The 21833-nt window shown below is 41.2% G+C and overlaps 1 protein-coding gene across 5 annotated transcripts in view; it reads right to left on the bottom strand.

Moving 5' to 3' along the window:
• Positions 1-21833, bottom strand: part of TSPAN9 (tetraspanin 9) — a 275804-nt gene that overhangs the window by 253540 nt on the left and 431 nt on the right. The window lies entirely within an intron of this gene.

Raw genomic sequence — 21833 nt, 5'->3', positions numbered from 1 at the left:
CAGTAACCCCTTTATGTCATGTCACACATCTGACCCCTCTGCACAAGTAGCGTAAAGTGCCACCCAGCATACTGAAGTAGGGTTAGATATTTACTGCTGCATTCTAGGTGAGGGGTTTTCATCCTGCCCTTTCCATATTGTTAAATGGGAAGGCGGCCCTGAGGAGGGATGATGTGGTATGGAAAAGACTGAGACGCACTGTTCTAAGACAACGAGTTTATGTCCAGCATGCCGTCAAAAATCCCATTCTAACCATGATTTCCTACCCACATAATCTCTTCACACCCTCCTTCACCTGAACTGCTGTCCTGTGTCTTCCCCACCGCAGAGTTTCTTAAGGAAAGGGATTTTGTAAAATGGGAACACCACCCTGGTGAGAAACTCAGCCTCTCTGTCATTGTCAACTGCTGGCTAGGGGGCAAGGTGCTGGGATTTCTATCAGAGTGCTGTTCCTTTACCCTGCCCGCGTGAGGGCTCCATCTTTCCCATGAGCCACTGGGGCTGGTGAGTAGGTGTCTTATACATTTGAAGTTCCACATTCTACACTGCTCTAGCGGCTGGAAGAGAAAAGGAACTCAGACTCTTTTCCACCCCATCCCCCAGAACTTCCTAGCTGTTGAAAAGAAGACGCTGGGGGGGGGGCAAAGAGGGTGTCTATTAATCCATCCCTCCTCCAGCTTGTTTTTTTCGGTTCTCTTTGCTCCATATGAGTAACTCCAGTGCCTACTTCTACTGCTACTTAGAGCTTTTCCAAGCAATAGCAGCACCACTACTATGAAACTGACATGATTCTTGACAGTTCCACTGCTTGACTTCAAAAGAGCTAACTTTAAAAAATTAAGGGAATTAGTTAGGGAAGTGTACTGGACTGAAGAACTCAAGGATCTGAATGTGGAGGAAACTTGGAATTACTTTAAGTCAAAGTTGCAGAAATTATCTGAAGACTGCATCCCAAGCAAGAGTGGGGAAAATTCGTAGGGAAGGGTTGCAGACCAACCTGGATGAACAAGCATCTCAAACATGTGATTAAGAGAAAGCAGAAAGCCTATAAGGATTAAAAGATGGGATGGATCTGCAAGAAAAGCATCCTCTTAGAGGTCAGAAAGTGTAGAGATAAAGTGACAACTGTCAAAAGTCAGAATTGGACTTTTACTATTCGTTTCAATTCCCTTTACAAAGATTCTTTCACCATGTAAATAAAAAGAAGACAAGGAAAGAAAGGGGACCACTAAACATGGAGGATGGGGTGAAGATTAAAGATCATCTAGGCATGGCCCAACACCTACACAAATACTTTGCCTCAGTTTTTAATGAGGCTAATGAAGAGCTTAGGTGTAGTGGCAGTGTGGCTAATGGGAATGAGGATACAGAGGTAAAAATTACCACATCTGAGGTGGAAGTCAAACTCAAACAGCTTGGTGAGACTAAATCAGCAGGCCCAGATAATCTCCATCCTAGAATATTAATGAAACTGGCATAGGAAATTGCAAGCCCAATAGCAAGAATTTTTAATGAATCTATAAACTTGGGGGTTGTACCCTATGACTGGAGAATTGCTAATATAAGTCCTTTATTTTTAAGAAAGGGGAAAAAAAGTGATCTGGGAAACTAAAAGCCTGTTAGTTTGACCTCAGTTGTATGCAAGGGCTTGGGACAAATTTTGAAGGAGAAAGTAGTTATTGGCATAGCGGTGAACAGTAATTGGGATAAAACAGAACATGGTTTTACAAAAGGTGCCAGAGCAACCTGATCTCCTTCTTTGAGAAGATAACTGATCATTTAGACAATGGATTTCAGTAAGGCATTTGATACAGTTCCACATGAGAAATTATTAGTTAAATTGGAGAAAATGGATATTCATATGAGAACTGAAAGGTGGATAAGGAACTGATTAAAGGGGAGACTACAATGGGTCATACTGAAAGGTGAACTGTCAGGCTGGAGGGAGGTTACTAGTAGAGTTTGTCAGGGACCAGTCTTGGGACCAATCTCATTTAACATTTTTATTACTGACTTTGGTGCAAAAAGTGGGTGTGCGCTAATAAAATTTGTAGATGACACAAAGTTGGGAGATACTCCCAATACAGAGGAGGACTGGAATATCATACTAAAAGATCTGGATGATCTTGTAAACTGGCGTAATAGAAATTAGATGAAATTTAATAGTGCAAAGTCATGCATTTCGGGATTAACAAGAAGAATTTTTGCTCTAAGCTGGATACTTACCAGTTGGAAGCGACAGCAGGAAAAAGACTGCGGTGTATTAGTTGATCACAAAATGACTATGAGAAGTCAAAGTGATGTGGCTGTGAAAAAGACTAATGCAGTCCTAGGATGCATCAGGAAAGGTATTTCCAGTAGAGACAGGGAAGTGCCATTATACAAGGGTACTGGTGAGACCTCATCTGGAATAATGTGTGTAATTCTGGTCTTCCATGTTTGAGAAAGACAAGTTCAAACTGGAACAAGTGCAGAGAAGGACTACTAGGATGATCTAAGAAATGGAAAACCTACCTTATGAGAGGAGACTCAAAGAGTTTAACTTGTTTAGCATAACCAAAAGAAGTCTGAAGAGAGATATGATTGTTCTTTATAAATTCATCAGAGGGATAAATACCAGGGAGAGAGAGAGAGAGAAATTATTTAAATTAAGGACAGTATTGACACAAGAACAAATGGAATACACTGGCCATCAACAAGTTTAGGCTCAAAATTAAAGGTTTCTAACCATCAGAAGAGTGAAGTTCTGGAACAGCCTTCCAAGAGGAGCAGTGGGGACAAAAATCCAAACTGGCTTTAAGACCTGATAAGTTTGATAAGTTTACGGAGGGGATGATATGACAGGACTGCCTATGATGGCATGTGGCCCATCGGCGACTGCCAGCAGCAAAAATCCCCAACAGCTGGAGACAGGACACTAGAGGAGAAGGGCTCTGAGTTACTACAGAGAATTCTTTCCCAGATGTCTGGCTGGTGGGTCATGTCCACATGCTCAGGATCTAACTGATCACCATATTTGAGGTCGGGAAGGAATTTTCATCCGGGTCAGATTGGCAGAGACCCTGGGGGATTTTCGTCTTCCTCTGCAGCACAGTCACTTGCAGGTTTAAATGAGCGTGGATTTTATGTAACTTGAAAGTCTTTAAACCAGTGGTTCTCAACCTGTGACCCTGTCAGGGTTCCCTCCCCACTCTGAACTCTAGGGAACAGATGTGGGGACCGGCATGAAAGACACCCTAAGCTTATTTCTACCAGCTTAGGTTAAAACTTCCCCAAGGCACAAATTCTTTGCCCTTGGAGGGTATGCTGCCACCACCAAGTGATTTAACAAAGAATCAGGGAAAGGACCATTTGGAGTTCCTATTCCCCCCAAATATCCCCCCAAGCCCTTACACCCCCTTTCCTGGGGAGGCTTGAGAATAATATCCTAACCAATTGGTTACAAAGCGATCACAGACCCAAACCCCTGGGTCTTAGGACAATAGAGAAATCAGTCAGGTTCTTAAAAGAAGGATTTTATTTTAAAAAAAGGTAAAAATCACCTCTGTAAAATCAGGATGGAAAATAACTTTACAGGGTAACAAAAGATTCAAAAACACAGCAGAACTTCCTCTAGGCTTAGTTTCAAAGTTACAAAAAACAGGAATAAACCTCCCTCCAGCAAAGGAAAAATTCACAAGCAAAACAATCTAACCTAACACGCCTTGCCTGGCTTTTACTTACTATTTTTGTAATATGAGAGACTTTTAGAATGGTTTATAGGAGAAGGAGTTTTCTGACCTGGTGCTTCTCTGCTTCCCAAGAGAACACACCAAACAAAACCTTCCCCCCACCCAAGATTTGAAAGTATATTCTTTCCCCATTGGTCCTTTTGGTCAGGTGCCAACCAGGTTATTTGAACTTCTTAACCCCTTACACGTAAGGAAGAATTCTAGACTACCCTTAGCTGTATGGTTATGACATGCACCCCAAATCTCAGATGGTGTCAACCAGGCTATTTGAGCTTCTTAACCCCTTACAGGTAAGGAGGAATTCAAGGCTACCCTTAGCTGTATGGTTATGACAGACCCAATCAGCACACAGCTGCGGCCCATGTGACATTCCTCAGGGCCATACAAGTACTATGTATATTGTGTGGATGTGGCCGACTTAACACATAGAGTCCTGCATATGAAGCCTTCAGTGGTAAATAGGTTGTGAACCACTGCTTTAAGCCATGATTTTAGGACTTCAGTGACTCAGCCAGAGGTTAGAGGTCTATTGCAGGAGTGAGTGGGCAAGGTTCTGTGGCCTGAAATGTGCAGAAGATCAGACTAGATGACCACGATGGTCCCTTCTGATCTTAAAGCCTGAGTCTATGTCCCTTCCGGTAACAGTCCCCCGGTTTTCTTAATTCCAGACCACGGCTGCTTGGCAAAGCTTGGGGAGGCACTGTAGGCATAGGAGCTGCATGCGGGCAGACTTATCAATAAGATACTGCCTCAGTTTAAACTATTCATATTTGGAAGGTTGTCTTTGCTATTGTGGAAGTATAACATTGTATAAGGGGACATGCTGGATACATTGTATATGAGAGGGCATGCCAAAACATGTTACAAAGTATCTGAGGGAGCACACGTAGGGACAGTTAGCTTTTGAATGGAGAAGCAATTAAGATAGAGCCAGCATGTCTAAGAAGCAGGCATCAGAATGGAAGGTGTGAAGGGCAATTAGTTAAGTTAACTGGAAGCTGTTAAAGGAGATTGTTAAGGGTGGCAGGTAATTGAAGATACGTGACTGGTCTCAGGGATCTCGAAGGGTGGTGACTAAAATCTTTTTCTTCTTTTGTCTGTAACTTCCCTGTAACTTGTTCTCCAAAAAACTGTATAAATTAAAAGACACAAGCCCCACTCAGGGGGCTTACTTCTAAATATATTAGCAGAGCAGCTTTGCTAATAAAACAGAGTGGTCTGATAAATTGTGAGTCTGAGTCAAACTTTGACACTATCCTACAGGCTAGAAACTTGGTTTTATTTTAAATGCAAGCTTATTCTGAATACTTTGCTGGTGAAGTTCCCCTCACTCATGAAGAGAAGTATCCCAGCTGCCTGACAGAATTTTTCCAAAGTGCTCTCAAATACAGTACATATAAATAATACCCTGCATGTTGTCCTTGACTCAATAAGGAAATGAACATGCTAGATATTATTAGCACACAGTTTCCAAGCCTTCATAACTTCAGTTACAGCATATCAAATCCCAGTTTCTTCAAACAGGGCAAAACAATTGTTCCTCGCTCACACGGAGTTACATTTTCAGTATGAAGAACGGAATGAAGCTGGCTTTGAGATAAGTGAATGCCAAGAAAAGCGTACAATTGTTTGACTCATTTTACATTTTAAACACAGCCATCCTTGCTCCAAATTAAAGTATGAAAAACTTCTGATGAAAAACCACTAACCCAGGAACTTATCCTTGCAACAAAGCCCGTTGCCAATTGTGCCCACATATCTATTCAGGGGACACCATCACAGGGCCTAATAACATCAGCCACACTATCAGAGGCTCGTTCACCTGCACATCCACCAATGTGATATATGCCATCATGTGCCAGCAATGCCCCTCTGCCATGTACATTGGTCAAACTGGACAGTCTCTACGTAAAAGAATAAATGGACACAAATCAGATGTCAAGAATTATAACATTCATAAACCAGTCGGAGAACACTTCAATCTCTCTGGTCACACAATCACAGACATGAAGGTCGCTATCTTAAAACAAAAAAACTTCAAATCCAGACTCCAGCGAGAAACTGCTGAATTGGAATTCATTTGCAAATTGGATACTATTAATTTAGGCTTAAATAGAGACTGGGAGTGGCTAAGTCATTATGCAAGGTAGCCTGTTTCCTCTTGTTTTTTCCTCCCCCCCCCCCCCCCCCAGATGTTCTGGTTTAACTTGGATTTAAACTTGAAGAGTGGTCAGTTTGGATGAGCTATTACCAGCAGGAGAGTGAGTTTGTGTGTGTATGGGGGTGGGGGGGATGTGAGAAAACCTGGATTTGTGCAGGAAATAGCCCAACTTGATTGTCATGCACATTGTGTAAAGAGTTGTCACTTTGGATGGGCTATCACCAGCAGGAGAGTGAATTTGTGTGGGGGGGGTGGAGGGTGAGAAAACCTGGATTTGTGCTGGAAATGGCCCACCTGATGATCACTTTAGATAAGCTATTACCAGCAGGACAGTGGGGTGGGAGGAGGTATTGTTTCATATTCTCTGTGTATATATAAAGTCTGCTGCAGTTTCCACGATATGCATCTGATGAAGTGAGCTGTAGCTCACGAAAGCTTATGCTCTAATAAATTGGTTAGTCTCTAAGGTGCCACAAGTACTCCTTTTCTTTTCTGATGAAAATGGTGAGAGTTATAAACAAAACAGGAGTTTCAAAGGGCATTCTCCATTACGCTCTCCATTTTTAAAGGTTTAAAAAAAAGTCATCCCAAAAAAACCTCTCTGCCTGTCTTTAACACCAATTCAGGGTGATCTTGCAAACAATACTACAAATAGTGTTCATTGCCATGAATAGTCCCATGGAAGAGACAATGTTCAGTATTAAATTTCAAAGGACCAGGTGCTTGGGTTATTAGAAGTCAGAGAATTTTAAGGATGGTCTACACACACTTTGTATACCACTTTAAATATATTGGTTTAGATTAGAAACATATTGTTAAAAGTAGTACAACTCTCTAGGGTGGATGCAGTTATACCTGTATAAAGGTGCTTCTGCTGAATATAGCTCAACAGGGGAATAAACTAGATCAGCATAAGGACCTTTATAGTGATAAATCTGCACCCACACCAGGGTACTGCTGCTTTAACAATATCAGTATAAAACACACACACACCCCAACGGACACAGTTAAATTGGTACAAAAAACTGTGTGGGCAGGCCTTAGAAATGTAATTTACTTTTCAATATTTAATGCTCTTAGATTCCTTTTTGTATTTTTCTCAGCACGGACAATGAAAGCGGACTCCCCAGCTATTAGTCACTTCCACCTTCAGAATTACCAGACATGAATCCAGTGCTGTAACGTTTGAGTTACAAATGCTTCAGTGATACCCTTTACATCCAAAGGAAAAACTCCTTTCAAAGGAATTTAAAATATATCAATCAAACATTCCTATTGTGCTTCTTAAAAACAACTTGACAGTCCTTTTAACTGACACTATTGCTGCAATTTTATCATAAGATATATCATAAATGAACAGAAATACTAAGCTTAATGCCTTTTTTTCCTTTTAAAGAATCATAGGCGTTAGAGATGAACAAGATGATTTAGTCTATTCCACCTCTTTGGGGCCAATGCAGGATAGTTCTAGTATATGTTTTAGTGTTTCTCTATCTAGCTTTCAGAGTCCTGAACAATGGGGCTCCTAACCTTCCCTTGGGAGACCGGATGACAGCCTACTACATCTCACTGTCAGGAAGTTTTTTCTGATGTTCAGGCTAAACTTTCCCTTTTCTTAATATCTTCTTCTTGATCTTAGTTATAAAACCTATGTATCTCGCTAAATATTTCCCCTGCCTCCTGTTTACACCCTTCACATACTTCATCCAACAAAGAGGGATCTTTCCATTGCTACTGTTGCAAAGACAGTTTCTTCAATTTAGATTCACATTTAGGGGACTTAAGGCAAAAGTATTACGCCTCAGCACAATGTAACTAAAAGTTTACATGTTGTCAAACAAATATTTCAGATATTGAACACAGCACCTTAGATGTAACAGAATTTTAAAAATCCAGTTCACTTGTCACCATCTATGCCCAATGTTTGCTTTCTGCATTTCTTTCAGTTTAGAGAAAAAGAGAGTGGAATCAGTTTCAGTTTGTTTATAGATAGGGGATTTCTGCCCAGGTTCAAGTGTCTGCCTATGTGCATCTTACTTCAGGGACCAGAGTCTCACTAAGACAGCAAGATCTATCCCTCAAGATTCTTTATTGATGGGCCCAAGTGTTTGGAACATCAGCAAAATTTGTTTAACATAGCCCCAAAACAAGTTGTGACACATGGCCAGAAAGGGTTAAGCATTCTGCAGGATAAGTGACCCAAATACAACCTTTAGGGACATACCGGTAGATAACGTTTGTGGTTTTGTGTGTTTACATATATATTGTTAGAGGTTAACAATGTAATGAAACAGTTCCTGTCTATGCTGTATTCTGCTAATTCAGAGATCAAAAGGAGATCTTAAAATTTAAATGAACTGTAAATATAGTTACAGGTTTCAGAGTAGCAGCCATGTTAGTCTGTATCCGCAAAAAAAAAAAAAGGAGTACTTGTGGCACCTTAGAGACTAACACATTTATTTGAACATAAGCTTTCGTGAGCTACAGCTCACTTCATCGGATGCATTTCTAGAAAAAACCTTTTGTAGTGATAATCAAGGTGGGCCATTTCCAGCAGTTGACAAGATCATCTACTGTAGCTCATGAAAGCTTTTGCTCAAACAAATTTGTTAGTCTCTAAGGTGCCACAAGTACTCCTTTTCTTTTTGTAAATATAGTGCTATCACTGTATTGATCTCTCTTTGAAATGTATAGAAAATCACCCGTGAATGGTGGAAAACAGGCAATTGCCTTATGCTAATCTGTGTAGCTAATTACCGCTGATGTTTAGGAAATAGCTCTACTTCAAAGGACAATTGCCTGTTGTTCACCTAAGGACTCTGTGCTGTCAAGAAAAGACTTGGAACTGTACAAAAGTCTCTTGGGTGCTGATCTCAGATCAGCCTGATGCGTTATACAGGGGAAGCTTGAGTCGTAAGACTGAGATCTCCAGTCCCACCTGGGTCACCCTGGACATGAACATTGGACTATAACCTATGCACTAATTCTGAAAGAACTCTTTGCAACTACAAAGCTCACCATCTCTACTATAAAGAAAAGCTCACGAAAGGTTATGCTCAAATAAATTAGTTAGTCTCTAAGGTGCCACAAGTACGCCTTTTCTTTTTGTGAATACAGACTAACACGGCTGCTACTCTGAAACATCTCTACTATGAAACTGAGCTCAGAACTGTACTTATGTCTGTATGTATACTGATCTTTTAGCCAATACACTTTCTCTTGTCTTTTTTTAATAAATTTCAGTTTAGTTAATAAGAATTGGCTGTAAGCGTGTATTTAGGTAAAATCTTAGAATATTCATTAACTTGGGAGGTAATGTGTCTGATCTTTTAGGATTGGTAGAACTTTCTTATATGATGAATAAGATTTTCAGTAATCATCATATTTGACTTAGGTGTCTGGGTGGAAGCCCAAGGCTGGGTTACTATAAGGGAACTGTCTTTTGGCTTCTGGGCAACCAGTAAGGTAGAGTAGAAGCTGTTTTGCACTGGCTTGGTAAATCTAAGTATTGAAATATCCACCAGCTTTGGGGATTGTCTGTCCCATTCTTTGCAGTTTGCCCTAACTGAATAACCACAGTGTGACTCACCTGGAACCCTGATCACACAAGTATTCAATAAACTTAAGGTTGCTTTCAGACCAATTCCTACCAGATGCAGAGCCAAATCTTCCAAAGTAGCACCCAGACAGACACTCTTTGACAGGAGTAGTCAATAGGTGGACTGTGGACCAAATCTGGACCACCAGATGCTTTTGAACGGCCCCCAAAATCTTTGTATTTACTTATTTTTTTTGTTATTTTCTCTGAAGTCTGGACCTTAGCTATATCTTGACCAAGAAATTCGGACCTGGACAAAAAATAATTGATTACCCCTGTTCTATGACCGTCCCATAAACACCTGTACCAGGAGAAGGAGATGATGAGCTAAAATTAACCCTCTCCTCAACAGAGACCAGAGTCCCCTGCCTTATTGCACACACACTGCAGAAAATGAGTCTCGGAAGTATAGCAAGATGACCAAGTGCAGTTTTAAAGTTTCTCCTGGTACGATGGTCCTCCACTAAGGAACACTGAACTGACTGTAAAATAGCACAAAAAATTTATTCTGAGAGAACAGGAAAATCTAGTGGGACAGCCAGAGAGGGACTTGGACAGAAGGTTTCAGCACACAGTCTGCTGGGGAGTGCAAATGAGAGTGAGGAGTTGACTGCCTTTTCCTGCACCAAGAACACATACCTGTACTTTTTCTTTCCGTAGTGTTTGAAGAGAAACATTTCAAACAAAGGAACAAGTCTGTATTTCTTCCAACTGCCTATTGTAGCTCTTATGAAACAAAAGTTGGAACACTCCTTACAGAGGGTTCTAGGGAGAAAGCTAGGATGTGCTGAAGAAAGGATGGGACAATTTCCCCTTCTCTGATGGGGTCATCCTTCTGGATGCTGCTAAACCAGTCCTTCCTGAGATTACTTGTTCTGAAGGCTCGTAAAAATTGTTCTGATGAGGTAAACTTTCACCTTTGGAATGGACTAGGTTGCTCATAATGACACGTATTAAAGATACAGCATATATTCCCCCCAGCACCAAGGTCTTCACCTCTACCACCACCCACTTCAAGAACGAAACACCATATTGTACTGTCTATATGCTCTGTACTGAAGTGTTGAGGAACACAGTATAAACACCTCCAGAAAAGGCACTTAAGCTAAGTTTCCTTGCCCAGTGTTGCTGCTTCCTACATTGGATCTGGCTAAAACGTCAGTTTGTGCAAATGCAAAACCAAATGAATAGATTCCTTCATCTCTCACCTCTCTCAGCCAGCATCTGCACTCTGCTAACTCAGGTTTTATCACAGGTGAAGTGGAGGATTTTTGTGAAACCCTCTTATTAACAACATTAGCACCATATCAATAAACTGAAGTGCCAGCCCTTGTGTCTTAGTTATAACACTCAAAACCACTATCACTCACCTCGCACTTGGTTTTGGTTGATCTGACAAGTACCTCTGTTCTTTTCACAGAACAATAAATCTGAGGATATTCTTGCAATACAGAAAATTAATGGGAAACTTAACTTAAACTAGCCCAACTGTGAAACTACATAAATACGAGATTTTGTAAAACCCAAGTGAGACAGAAAGGTTTCTACAATTGTTTTTATACAAGCAATCCCTTGCAGTCCATTTTAAATGGAGGTTTTTACTGAATCACATATGAAATTGAATCATACAATCAGTGCAGCAGTTTCAGTGCTGTTTTCATAGATTCACAGTGTGGAAGTATAACATTGTATAAGTACAACGTTGTATAAGGGGACATGCTGGATACATTGTATATGAGAGGGCATGCCAAAACATGTTACAAAGTATCTGAGGGAGCACACGTAGGGACAGTTAGCTTTTGAATGGAGAAGCAATTAAGATAGAGCCAGCACGTCTAAGAAGCAGGCATCAGAATGGAAGGTGTGAAGGGCAATTAGTTAAGTTAACTGGAAGCTGTTAAAGGAGATTGTTAAGGGTGGCAGGTAATTGAAGATACGTGACTGGTCTCAGGAATTTCGAAGGGTGGTGACTAAAATCTTTTTCTTCTTTTGTCTGTAACTTCCCTGTAACTTGTTCTCCAAAAAACTGTATAAATTAAAAGACACAAGCCCCACTCAGGGGGCTTACTTCTAAATATATTAGCAGAGCAGCTTTGCTAATAAAACAGAGTGGTCTGATAAATTGTGAGTCTGAGTCAAACTTTGACACTATCCTACAGGCTAGAAACTTGGTTTTATTTTAAATGCAAGCTTATTCTGAATACTTTGCTGGTGAAGTTCCCCTCACTCATGAAGAGAAGTATCCCAGCTGCCTGACAGAATTTTTCCAAAGTGCTCTCAAATACAGTACATATAAATAATACCCTGCATGTTGTCCTTGACTCAATAAGGAAATGAACATGCTAGATATTATTAGCACACAGTTTCCAAGCCTTCATAACTTCAGTTACAGCATATCAAATCCCAGTTTCTTCAAACAGGGCAAAACAATTGTTCCTCGCTCACACGGAGTTACATTTTCAGTATGAAGAACGGAATGAAGCTGGCTTTGAGATAAGTGAATGCCAAGAAAAGCGTACAATTGTTTGACTCATTTTACATTTTAAACACAGCCATCCTTGCTCCAAATTAAAGTATGAAAAACTTCTGATGAAAAACCACTAACCCAGGAACTTATCCTTGCAACAAAGCCCGTTGCCAATTGTGCCCACATATCTATTCAGGGGACACCATCACAGGGCCTAATAACATCAGCCACACTATCAGAGGCTCGTTCACCTGCACATCCACCAATGTGATATATGCCATCATGTGCCAGCAATGCCCCTCTGCCATGTACATTGGTCAAACTGGACAGTCTCTACGTAAAAGAATAAATGGACACAAATCAGATGTCAAGAATTATAACATTCATAAACCAGTCGGAGAACACTTCAATCTCTCTGGTCACACAATCACAGACATGAAGGTCGCTATCTTAAAACAAAAAAACTTCAAATCCAGACTCCAGCGAGAAACTGCTGAATTGGAATTCATTTGCAAATTGGATACTATTAATTTAGGCTTAAATAGAGACTGGGAGTGGCTAAGTCATTATGCAAGGTAGCCTGTTTCCTCTTGTTTTTTCCTCCCCCCCCCCCCCAGATGTTCTGGTTTAACTTGGATTTAAACTTGAAGAGTGGTCAGTTTGGATGAGCTATTACCAGCAGGAGAGTGAGTTTGTGTGTGTATGGGGGTGGGGGGGATGTGAGAAAACCTGGATTTGTGCAGGAAATAGCCCAACTTGATTGTCATGCACATTGTGTAAAGAGTTGTCACTTTGGATGGGCTATCACCAGCAGGAGAGTGAATTTGTGTGGGGGGGTGGAGGGTGAGAAAACCTGGATTTGTGCTGGAAATGGCCCACCTGATGATCACTTTAGATAAGCTATTACCAGCAGGACAGTGGGGTGGGAGGAGGTATTGTTTCATATTCTCTGTGTATATATAAAGTCTGCTGCAGTTTCCACGATATGCATCTGATGAAGTGAGCTGTAGCTCACGAAAGCTTATGCTCTAATAAATTGGTTAGTCTCTAAGGTGCCACAAGTACTCCTTTTCTTTTCTGATGAAAATGGTGAGAGTTATAAACAAAACAGGAGTTTCAAAGGGCATTCTCCATTACGCTCTCCATTTTTAAAGGTTTAAAAAAAAGTCATCCCAAAAAAACCTCTCTGCCTGTCTTTAACACCAATTCAGGGTGATCTTGCAAACAATACTACAAATAGTGTTCATTGCCATGAATAGTCCCATGGAAGAGACAATGTTCAGTATTAAATTTCAAAGGACCAGGTGCTTGGGTTATTAGAAGTCAGAGAATTTTAAGGATGGTCTACACACACTTTGTATACCACTTTAAATATATTGGTTTAGATTAGAAACATATTGTTAAAAGTAGTACAACTCTCTAGGGTGGATGCAGTTATACCTGTATAAAGGTGCTTCTGCTGAATATAGCTCAACAGGGGAATAAACTAGATCAGCATAAGGACCTTTATAGTGATAAATCTGCACCCACACCAGGGTACTGCTGCTTTAACAATATCAGTATAAAACACACACACACCCCAACGGACACAGTTAAATTGGTACAAAAAACTGTGTGGGCAGGCCTTAGAAATGTAATTTACTTTTCAATATTTAATGCTCTTAGATTCCTTTTTGTATTTTTCTCAGCACGGACAATGAAAGCGGACTCCCCAGCTATTAGTCACTTCCACCTTCAGAATTACCAGACATGAATCCAGTGCTGTAACGTTTGAGTTACAAATGCTTCAGTGATACCCTTTACATCCAAAGGAAAAACTCCTTTCAAAGGAATTTAAAATATATCAATCAAACATTCCTATTGTGCTTCTTAAAAACAACTTGACAGTCCTTTTAACTGACACTATTGCTGCAATTTTATCATAAGATATATCATAAATGAACAGAAATACTAAGCTTAATGCCTTTTTTTCCTTTTAAAGAATCATAGGCGTTAGAGATGAACAAGATGATTTAGTCTATTCCACCTCTTTGGGGCCAATGCAGGATAGTTCTAGTATATGTTTTAGTGTTTCTCTATCTAGCTTTCAGAGTCCTGAACAATGGGGCTCCTAACCTTCCCTTGGGAGACCGGATGACAGCCTACTACATCTCACTGTCAGGAAGTTTTTTCTGATGTTCAGGCTAAACTTTCCCTTTTCTTAATATCTTCTTCTTGATCTTAGTTATAAAACCTATGTATCTCGCTAAATATTTCCCCTGCCTCCTGTTTACACCCTTCACATACTTCATCCAACAAAGAGGGATCTTTCCATTGCTACTGTTGCAAAGACAGTTTCTTCAATTTAGATTCACATTTAGGGGACTTAAGGCAAAAGTATTACGCCTCAGCACAATGTAACTAAAAGTTTACATGTTGTCAAACAAATATTTCAGATATTGAACACAGCACCTTAGATGTAACAGAATTTTAAAAATCCAGTTCACTTGTCACCATCTATGCCCAATGTTTGCTTTCTGCATTTCTTTCAGTTTAGAGAAAAAGAGAGTGGAATCAGTTTCAGTTTGTTTATAGATAGGGGATTTCTGCCCAGGTTCAAGTGTCTGCCTATGTGCATCTTACTTCAGGGACCAGAGTCTCACTAAGACAGCAAGATCTATCCCTCAAGATTCTTTATTGATGGGCCCAAGTGTTTGGAACATCAGCAAAATTTGTTTAACATAGCCCCAAAACAAGTTGTGACACATGGCCAGAAAGGGTTAAGCATTCTGCAGGATAAGTGACCCAAATACAACCTTTAGGGACATACCGGTAGATAACGTTTGTGGTTTTGTGTGTTTACATATATATTGTTAGAGGTTAACAATGTAATGAAACAGTTCCTGTCTATGCTGTATTCTGCTAATTCAGAGATCAAAAGGAGATCTTAAAATTTAAATGAACTGTAAATATAGTTACAGGTTTCAGAGTAGCAGCCATGTTAGTCTGTATCCGCAAAAAAAAAAAAAGGAGTACTTGTGGCACCTTAGAGACTAACACATTTATTTGAACATAAGCTTTCGTGAGCTACAGCTCACTTCATCGGATGCATTTCTAGAAAAAACCTTTTGTAGTGATAATCAAGGTGGGCCATTTCCAGCAGTTGACAAGATCATCTACTGTAGCTCATGAAAGCTTTTGCTCAAACAAATTTGTTAGTCTCTAAGGTGCCACAAGTACTCCTTTTCTTTTTGTAAATATAGTGCTATCACTGTATTGATCTCTCTTTGAAATGTATAGAAAATCACCCGTGAATGGTGGAAAACAGGCAATTGCCTTATGCTAATCTGTGTAGCTAATTACCGCTGATGTTTAGGAAATAGCTCTACTTCAAAGGACAATTGCCTGTTGTTCACCTAAGGACTCTGTGCTGTCAAGAAAAGACTTGGAACTGTACAAAAGTCTCTTGGGTGCTGATCTCAGATCAGCCTGATGCGTTATACAGGGGAAGCTTGAGTCGTAAGACTGAGATCTCCAGTCCCACCTGGGTCACCCTGGACATGAACATTGGACTATAACCTATGCACTAATTCTGAAAGAACTCTTTGCAACTACAAAGCTCACCATCTCTACTATAAAGAAAAGCTCACGAAAGGTTATGCTCAAATAAATTAGTTAGTCTCTAAGGTGCCACAAGTACGCCTTTTCTTTTTGTGAATACAGACTAACACGGCTGCTACTCTGAAACATCTCTACTATGAAACTGAGCTCAGAACTGTACTTATGTCTGTATGTATACTGATCTTTTAGCCAATACACTTTCTCTTGTCTTTTTTTAATAAATTTCAGTTTAGTTAATAAGAATTGGCTGTAAGCGTGTATTTAGGTAAAATCTTAGAATATTCATTAACTTGGGAGGTAATGTGTCTGATCTTTTAGGATTGGTAGAACTTTCTTATATGATGAATAAGATTTTCAGTAATCATCATATTTGACTTAGGTGTCTGGGTGGAAGCCCAAGGCTGGGTTACTATAAGGGAACTGTCTTTTGGCTTCTGGGCAACCAGTAAGGTAGAGTAGAAGCTGTTTTGCACTGGCTTGGTAAATCTAAGTATTGAAATATCCACCAGCTTTGGGGATTGTCTGTCCCATTCTTTGCAGTTTGCCCTAACTGAATAACCACAGTGTGACTCACCTGGAACCCTGATCACACAAGTATTCAATAAACTTAAGGTTGCTTTCAGACCAATTCCTACCAGATGCAGAGCCAAATCTTCCAAAGTAGCACCCAGACAGACACTCTTTGACAGGAGTAGTCAATAGGTGGACTGTGGACCAAATCTGGACCACCAGATGCTTTTGAACGGCCCCCAAAATCTTTGTATTTACTTATTTTTTTTGTTATTTTCTCTGAAGTCTGGACCTTAGCTATATCTTGACCAAGAAATTCGGACCTGGACAAAAAATAATTGATTACCCCTGTTCTATGACCGTCCCATAAACACCTGTACCAGGAGAAGGAGATGATGAGCTAAAATTAACCCTCTCCTCAACAGAGACCAGAGTCCCCTGCCTTATTGCACACACACTGCAGAAAATGAGTCTCGGAAGTATAGCAAGATGACCAAGTGCAGTTTTAAAGTTTCTCCTGGTACGATGGTCCTCCACTAAGGAACACTGAACTGACTGTAAAATAGCACAAAAAATTTATTCTGAGAGAACAGGAAAATCTAGTGGGACAGCCAGAGAGGGACTTGGACAGAAGGTTTCAGCACACAGTCTGCTGGGGAGTGCAAATGAGAGTGAGGAGTTGACTGCCTTTTCCTGCACCAAGAACACATACCTGTACTTTTTCTTTCCGTAGTGTTTGAAGAGAAACATTTCAAACAAAGGAACAAGTCTGTATTTCTTCCAACTGCCTATTGTAGCTCTTATGAAACAAAAGTTGGAACACTCCTTACAGAGGGTTCTAGGGAGAAAGCTAGGATGTGCTGAAGAAAGGATGGGACAATTTCCCCTTCTCTGATGGGGTCATCCTTCTGGATGCTGCTAAACCAGTCCTTCCTGAGATTACTTGTTCTGAAGGCTCGTAAAAATTGTTCTGATGAGGTAAACTTTCACCTTTGGAATGGACTAGGTTGCTCATAATGACACGTATTAAAGATACAGCATATATTCCCCCCAGCACCAAGGTCTTCACCTCTACCACCACCCACTTCAAGAACGAAACACCATATTGTACTGTCTATATGCTCTGTACTGAAGTGTTGAGGAACACAGTATAAACACCTCCAGAAAAGGCACTTAAGCTAAGTTTCCTTGCCCAGTGTTGCTGCTTCCTACATTGGATCTGGCTAAAACGTCAGTTTGTGCAAATGCAAAACCAAATGAATAGATTCCTTCATCTCTCACCTCTCTCAGCCAGCATCTGCACTCTGCTAACTCAGGTTTTATCACAGGTGAAGTGGAGGATTTTTGTGAAACCCTCTTATTAACAACATTAGCACCATATCAATAAACTGAAGTGCCAGCCCTTGTGTCTTAGTTATAACACTCAAAACCACTATCACTCACCTCGCACTTGGTTTTGGTTGATCTGACAAGTACCTCTGTTCTTTTCACAGAACAATAAATCTGAGGATATTCTTGCAATACAGAAAATTAATGGGAAACTTAACTTAAACTAGCCCAACTGTGAAACTACATAAATACGAGATTTTGTAAAACCCAAGTGAGACAGAAAGGTTTCTACAATTGTTTTTATACAAGCAATCCCTTGCAGTCCATTTTAAATGGAGGTTTTTACTGAATCACATATGAAATTGAATCATACAATCAGTGCAGCAGTTTCAGTGCTGTTTTCATAGATTCACAGTGTGGAAGTATAACATTGTATAAGTACAACGTTGTATAAGGGGACATGCTGGATACATTGTATATGAGAGGGCATGCCAAAACATGTTACAAAGTATCTGAGGGAGCACACGTAGGGACAGTTAGCTTTTGAATGGAGAAGCAATTAAGATAGAGCCAGCACGTCTAAGAAGCAGGCATCAGAATGGAAGGTGTGAAGGGCAATTAGTTAAGTTAACTGGAAGCTGTTAAAGGAGATTGTTAAGGGTGGCAGGTAATTGAAGATACGTGACTGGTCTCAGGAATTTCGAAGGGTGGTGACTAAAATCTTTTTCTTCTTTTGTCTGTAACTTCTCTGTAACTTGTTCTCCAAAAAACTGTATAAATTAAGAGACACAAGCCCCACTCGGGGGGCTCACTTCTAAATATATTAGCAGAGCAGCTTTGCTAATAAAACAGAGTGGTCTGATAAATTGAGAGTCTGAGTCAAACTTTGACAACAGATTCCGAGGCCAAAAGGGACCAATGCAATCATGTAGTCTGACCTCCCATGTAACACAGGCCATAGAACTTCCCCAGAATAATTCCTTATGAGCTGTGCTGTTCCCACACTTCCTTTTTTCAAATGTGCTGCCGATTTATTTTTTAAAATTGATAATGCATAACTGTATCACAGCTGTCATGGGGAGACCGAAGGATTTGGAAACTAGGCAGAGAGAACTTTACTTCTGGCACTCAGGGGGACAGTGTAGGAACTTGTGGGATAAACACACTCGCTAGGTATTTCTGCTACAATAATCAACAGTGAACTAAGTTAATATTGATATGTTGATGTTGACTGTAGGTTTCAGAGTTAACACCTCACTAAGATGAATGGGACATTTCACACTTCTGAGCTATTGTTTCAAGTTGTCTGAATCAGGCAAATGCTGTTGTGCTGCTTACATTCTGTTCATAGAATCATAGAACATCAGGGTTGGAAGGGACCTCAGGAGGTCATCTAGTCCAACTCCCTGCTCAAAGCAGGACCAATCCCCAATTAAATCATCCCAGCCAGGGCTTTGTCAAGCCTGACCTTAAAAACTTCTAAGGAAGGAGATTCCACCGCCTCCCTAGGTAACACATTCCAGTGTTTCACCACCCTCCTAGTGAAAAAGTTTTTCCTAATATCCAACCGAAACCTCCCCCACTGCAACTTGAGACCATTACTCCTTGTTCTGTCATCTGCTACCACTGAGAACAGTCTAGAGCCATCCTCTTTGGAACCCCCTTTCAGGTAGTTGAAAGCAGCTATCAAATCCCCCCTCATTCTTCTCTTCCGTAGACTAAACAATCCCAGTTCCCTCAGCCTCTCCTCATAACTCATGTGTTCCAGTCCCCTAATCATTTTTGTTGCCCTCTGCTGGACTCTTTCCAATTTTTCCACATCCTTCTTGTAGTGTGGGGCCCAAAACTGTACACAGTACTCCAGATGAGGCCTCACCAGTGTCGAATAGAGGGGAACGATCACGTCCCTCGATCTGCTGGCAATGCCCCTACTTATACATCCCAAAATGCCATTGGCCTTCTTGGCAACAACGGCACACTGTTGACTCATATCCAGCTTCTCATCCACTGTAACCCCTAGGTCCTTTTCTGCAGAACTGCTGCCGAGCCATTCGGTCCCTAGTCTGTAGCGGTGCATTGGATTCTTCCGTCCTAAGTGCAGGACTCTGCACTTGTCCTTGTTGAACCTCATCAGATTTCTTTTGGCCCGATCCTCTAATTTGTCTAGGGCCCTCTGTATCCTGTCCCTACCCTCCAGCGTACCTGCCTCTCCTCCCAGTTTAGTGTCATCTGCGAACTTGCTGAGGGTGCAATCCACACCATCCTCCAGATCATTTATGAAGATATTGAACAAAACCGGTCCCAGGACCGACCCTTGGGGCACTCCACTTGATACCGGCTGCCAACTAGACATGGAGCCATTGATTACTACCTGTTGAGCCCGACAATCTAGCCAGCTTTCTATCCATCTTTATAGTCCATTCATCCAGCCCATACTTCTTTAACTTGCTGGCAAAAATACTGTGGGATGTTTACAAGGTTGTCTTTGCAACCATAAGGGCTAGAAATAGTTTGTTTAAAAGGAAGCTTGGCTACTGGAGCATCAATCTGCAGCAAAAGGTGAATTTGCTGTGAATATCCTAGTCCCTCGCCACAAACTCTGCCTATACTGTTGCAACCTAAACACTCACTGCAGGACTAAGACTGCAAAAGTGAAAGCATCTATAAGAAGAAGCTAACATGGCAATTATTTTGCATTATCAAGCTAAGAAATATGCAAAAAGGAAACAAGAAGCATAAACCCATGACAAGTACATTACATTTTTAAAATTCTCTCTCTTTTAATAATCTGTGGGGCTATTAGCAGCACAGGTAATGAAATATCTGTTTAAAACATGATTTTTAAGTTGACATGCATCACTTTTAAAATAAATTAAAGTCTTGAGAGTTGTAAATTTGTCCTTGTGATCCATATCTAAAGAGCTTGTTTGTATCCTCCTCTTTGGCAGTAATTACCCAGTATAATTGCAGAGAAGGGCCTCAAAAGGTTCAATATAGCAACTAAACATACAAAAACAACAACAGCTTGCATTTACATAAAACCTTCCATCAAAGAAGGGTTTACCAACAGTAATGGTAAAGGTAAGGATTAGGTGTAGGCAGAGGCAGAGAGAAGGGCCTGATTTTTTGTTGAAGTCAGTGGCAGCTGTGAGCACTCAGTATCTTTCCAAATCAAGCCATAAGTGATTGACCTACAGTCAAACACAGGAAGTCCAGGGAAAAGTTAGGGCAAGAATTCAGATGTTCTGACTCCCAGTCCTGAGCTTTAATCATAAGTTCACAGAAATACCTTCTTATGACAATACACAACAGCATTAATAAAGGTGCTAAGTAACCCAATTGCAATTTTAGCCGACAAATACACCTCCTCCCCCACCACGTGCCATCCTTATCCCACCATACCCCATTTTCTATACACAACTCCTCTTCTGTACTGTATCCCCAATACATCTGACTCCCTTAGGAGCTAACTGCCTTCCAACAGCTCCCATGCCTCAGCAGGAGCTGAGTTAAAAGCAAGTTTCCCCAAATTCAGCAAGAAATGTTTCTTAACATTGCCTCTGAGTGTGAGGGGAAAATGGGAGCAAACATTAAATAAACCGAGAAGAAAGCCAAGAACAGTAAGTATGATGGTCAGGCCAGCCCTCTTCTGCAGTGTTCTCTTTCCAGCTGCACATTATTTCCCACAGGAGCTACTGCATTATAGGGGAACGCCTGATTCTAACTCACTGTGTGCCATCTCCTGAATCTAACCTGTCCCTGCTTTCCCCATCCCCCCCAGCGCTCTGCTCCCAAGATCAGATCTGTGCTTGAGCATCACAGAAGTTCCTCATCTCTCCTTGTGCAGCAGTAATATCGGAGCATTGTGGGGAGAGAGAGCAGACCCCCTCCACAGAGGCCGAGTGCATACGTAGTAAGGGGTTTCCCTTCGAACAGGATTATTTTCAGGGGAAGGGGAATTTAAAATGGATAAAATTATCACCATGAGAGTTTATAGAACAGCCCAAGCACTTCAGCCCCTGGCCCACAGGGGCCCCAGTACACACAGCCATTGTTGGGCTGGTCTCTTCTCTTTTTGCCACCAACTTCTCCATCTCTGGGGGAATCAGACACACACCAGCATGGGAAAAATAAGAGGCTGTTCTGTCCACATGGTACAGAGGGGCAATCAGCCACTACCCACCTCGCCCCACAACGCAGCCCTTATCCCCCTGCACAACACCCCTAGGCTCTCCCCTATTGCACCCCGCGCTCCCGGGATCTCCCAGCACCTTCCCTGCCATCCACGTCCCTTGTATCCCCCTTGCACCACCCTGTCCTCTGCCCCGCACCCCTTGCTTAACCCTACCCCAACTTGCCCACTGAACCCCCCCCTCCCCCTTGCCCCCCCCCCGCTCTGGGTCTCCCCCTTGCTTTCCCCTTCCCAACTTTTCAGGC

Source organism: Lepidochelys kempii, chromosome 1 (assembly GCF_965140285.1).
Source record: "Lepidochelys kempii isolate rLepKem1 chromosome 1, rLepKem1.hap1, whole genome shotgun sequence".
In the NCBI taxonomy this organism is placed as follows: domain Eukaryota; kingdom Metazoa; phylum Chordata; order Testudines; family Cheloniidae; genus Lepidochelys; species Lepidochelys kempii.
This window is presented reverse-complemented; position numbering and strand designations above follow the sequence as displayed.